The sequence below is a fragment of the Hyalella azteca genome, unplaced genomic scaffold, assembly GCF_000764305.2.
Source record: "Hyalella azteca isolate HAZT.00-mixed unplaced genomic scaffold, Hazt_2.0.2 contig16598, whole genome shotgun sequence".
Classification (NCBI taxonomy): Eukaryota; Metazoa; Arthropoda; class Malacostraca; order Amphipoda; family Hyalellidae; genus Hyalella; species Hyalella azteca.
This window is the reverse complement of record NW_025946414.1, coordinates 62-4,295: the sequence shown is the minus strand read 5'-3', so window position 1 is coordinate 4,295 and position 4,234 is coordinate 62. Positions and strand designations below refer to the sequence as shown.

Genomic DNA, 4,234 nt, shown 5'->3' with positions numbered 1-4,234 from the left:
ACAAAGGGAAAAATCACTTCTAAAGTAAGCCACATCGTCCCTCAATAACATGCGCTCACTATTTACTAGCGTTCACCGGCGTGATGCGCGCTCTCATATTAACCAGAAGCGAACATTTTCCTATGTCACCAGCACCATGCACTCCACCACGTCACCAGCACCATGCATTCCACCACGTCACCAGCACCATGCATTTTTCTACGTTCCATCACCATGCATTCTACCACGCCAAAAGCACCATGCATTCTTCCACGTCATCATCACCATGCATTCGACCACGCCAAAAGCATCATGCATTCTTCCACGTCATCATCACCATGCATTCGACCACGCCAAAAGCATCATGCACTCTTCCACGTCATCATCACCATGCATTCGACCACGCCAAAAGCATAATGCACTCTTCCACGGTACCAGCTTAAAATATTCGCTCTCTCCATCGTCAGTCCCAGGACGCTTGAACTCTTCTTCTGTACCGCTATGTAGATTCCAGCGAAGGCGACCGCAGAGCCAAAGTCGTGGAGACAACCAAACTGGGGCGGACGACAGAGACGCAACGTCGGCCACCTTCGCAACCCTGAAATATTTGTGCACAAAGTTAACTCTTGTATCGGAAGTAGTATGTCATGGAAGTGCCATAGCTTTGTAAAACTTGCCGAAATACAATGGCTGCACCTTAATGAATGCAGATCGAAAATAGTATAGAATTAGGTTCGTCAGGAGTTAAATAGCGCAAATTAGATTTATAATGTCTACTTAACATTTTTAAGAGGGATCTGGCAAAAATTTACGGCGACTCAGTCAAGGTCAAGCGTTTAATGGAGCGTGCTTTTAGTGAAAGCTTATAGACTATTTCACGTTGCACGACTGCTCGAGTAATTGAAACGAGAACAGGCAAGAGAAGGTGTAAAGTTTATTCGTTCACGAGGGGTTTTGAAAAAGAGTTTCATTGAACTTCTTAATAAAATCGGTGTCTGTAAAATAAACATACCATGGTAAAAATAATCGCCTATAAATTAGTGTTGCACATATCATAAATAATATACGTAAAATACTTCATTTCGAACAAAACACACGAAGAACTAGAAACGAGTGTAAATATTCAGAGCGAGATTCCCAACTAAACACGTACTAGATATTCCCTTCACTAGGCAAGTTGTGAGCCAGAATCGAACTAAATCAAACGCGTAGATTATAATCGACTCTAACTAAGTTGCGTACGACACATGCGCATCAGGCGGAAAATTTATTAAAAAAATGTACTTGTAAGAACTAAAAATTCTACGAGAAGTTATGGCTTTAATAGAAAGTATCGAAACAATAAAAATACTTATGACTTTCAATTTCGTTTTTGAGTACTAGCAAAACTCACCACGATCTCAGATGTACTCAACTCGTCCAGTTTCTTAATTATGCTTCAAGGAAGTGTGTTGAACCCATGAGTTAGTATGTGCGTGTGTCTAATAGCTTTGGATGTCATAGCTTGCGACAAATTTCCATTCGGGACCGGTTCCTGGAGTCGTTTCTGTCAACAGCAAGCACTGGAGGAAGGAAGAGTTAAATATTTCTAAATAAATGTTTAAACCGTCAAATCCTCGAAAAATTAGTGTTAATGCATCGCGCTGCTTCCTATACATTTATTCAAATCAATAATTTAACGTAAGATTATAACATTAACAGACGTCTGCCGCTGTCTGCGTCATAAGGTTTTCAAATTCGTGTAGACTCTGGAGAAAATCGATTAGTTTCAATAAAAGTCAGTTGCTTTATACTGAAGTTAATGTCAATCTTACAGGAGTTACCAGTTGACAATAATAAAGTTACTATGCACCAAAACAAAAAGAACTAGTCGTACACTTTACGTGTTCTAGCAACTATTTTATGCACCGAATACAAGAAAGCAACTATATGAAGTAAGAACCGTAAAGCACGGACGAAGTTGTGTGACCAATGTCTTTTGCACCAATGATGGCAATGAATAAAATTTCTTCGAACAGTTGTGACTCGTGAGCCTGAGGTCCTTGGAGAGAAAGCCACCCATGACACCCGTGCAGCGATGAGTCATGCTTTTTACGTGCTAATAAGACTATAATTATAAACTATCACAATTCACTGGTGAAAATAAATTTTGTCCAACACCTTGACAGAAAAAGTAACGATAACATACTCAAATGCAAGTTTTCTTTCTTACCTCTGTTAAAATGCCAATTTTCCATCAAAAATCTAAACACAGCTCACAAATGGACATAATCCACGCTGCCACGCTGAACACTGACGATGTGGACTTAGTGGAGACTGCCGACTGGTTGGAACATGTTAGTTCGCTGTCCACTGCCCTGCTGCTGTTGGTGCTGCAGCTTCAACAAAGCGCTGTAGTGCGTTCGGGCGAAATTTTAAGCTTTGTTACATGCTTAGGACAAGTAACGTAATTTATGTCGCAATAAGTCGTTACATTTATTCACCCGTTATCGCTATCATATTTTTTAGAATTCCATGTCAGACTACATTAGGAATTTTGTCAACCGTACCACAATATTATCTTGACCCGTATACGGTATAGTTCAATTTCTTAGACCTTGTTTGGACAACAGAAGATAACTTGTAATCTACAATGCCTGTCACCAGGCAGTGCACAGCCATAACTATATCAAGTAGTTCCATACCAACATCATAGTAAACTGAATATTAATATAAACTTGTTGGCCCAGAATGTAAAATCGAACGTTCATCTATTGCTGGTTCTGCCAATTACATATCAGTCATTAATCTTATGATAAGCAAATTTCTCATGGAGCTAAAGTGATTTATTTTTTGCTGCCACGCTCTCTATCAAGTTTGTCAATGATTTTTGTCACGTACGCAATGGGTACCACGAAAGCTGAAAAAATTGTAAAGTCAATTCGCATTTTCTTTCATGATATGACTTATCAAACAAACGTACGCGTGAACATACATCGACGCCGTATGATGAGCGGGAGATGGCAATGGCTCGCTCAAATAACAGCGTCTGGCCACAGAAGCCTAGCCAGCTGCTTTTTTCGGCCTGATTACGTATATTCGGCCTATCATGCAATCAACTCCCCCAGTCGGCTCCTATATAGCCGATGATTGCAGTTAGGTGGCCGATATAGGCACCTGAGTCACCCCAAAGCAGACTGTCTGTCCTCGGGCGGCCTGAAATGGAGCGAAAAATTCGACTGGGATGGTGGAAGAAACCTTTTTATCCGTTATCTTGAGTTCAAGAATATCAGATTGTTTTTAGCGCATTTTCTCATTTATGTAAAAAAATGGCGCTATTGTGCTCGTCATGTGTCCGTCCTTCGGTGACTTAACATTTTCGTCAACGAGAAAATGCGCTCTCTATCACTCACTGCAGTGACTACTGAGTTATATATTTTCTTTTCACGTACATTCCTGTTAATAGGCTTTTCGATGCGAATAGCATTATAGGAGGCCTATGTATCCGTTTAAAATGGGTTAATGAATTTTTCTCATAATTGAAGCCTATGACAGCTAAAACGAATTTTTTATTGCAGTTTTTATATGTCAGTCTCAAAAATACAAAGAAAATATGCTTTAGTCACAGACTTGATACTTTTTCAGGCAGACAACAATACTAACGCTTTAGTACAGAGCTTTAACATTAACAGTATTTAGTACAGAGCAACAACATTAACGCTTTAGTAACAGAGTTGATACTTTTGTAATATGTTAGGCATATATAAATCACATTACTTGAGGCCAAGCCATCGCCAGCTCCTTGACACTTAACCCTATAACAGAAGTTTAACAACTCACGCCTAACTCCCAACAATACTCCACACCTATATGCCAACATTGATATTTATGGTCGCTAGGCTGCCTGCCACCAACAAAACCACGTAAACATCGTACACGCTATGGTGGCAGTCTCAGGAATTTCATTGAGTATTTTCATTATAGAGCGTATCGTTAGCCATTCACCACTAATAATTTTTTTCATAATTGTAATAATTTTAACGATGGTTTACACGTTTTATTGCTCTCGCATGCGTATTTCACGGGCGTATTTAGCACGAATCGTAAGCTGCTGTTCTGTGCGAGTGTGCCTCTATAGTGGAGCATGTCCCCTCTTCTACAGCATGACTAGTAAGTATCGATCAGACTTAACATCATTATTTACTCGCACACTTCACCTCGAGTTTGAATAAACATTGGAGCTCAGCAGGCAACCGCCGCACGCAATAACTGGTTG

At 40.0% G+C, this 4,234-nt stretch overlaps 1 long non-coding RNA gene across 1 annotated transcript; it reads right to left on the bottom strand.

The window, feature by feature from the left end:
* Positions 1-207: 207 nt before the first annotated feature.
* On the bottom strand, positions 208-3,492 carry LOC108675312. The gene is made up of 3 exons (XR_001931100.2): positions 2,192-3,492; positions 1,373-1,541; positions 208-577 (listed from the first exon to the last, which is right to left on the bottom strand). It is a non-coding gene; the product is annotated as an uncharacterized LOC108675312 (long non-coding RNA).
* Between the last annotated feature and the right edge of the window lie 742 nt (positions 3,493-4,234).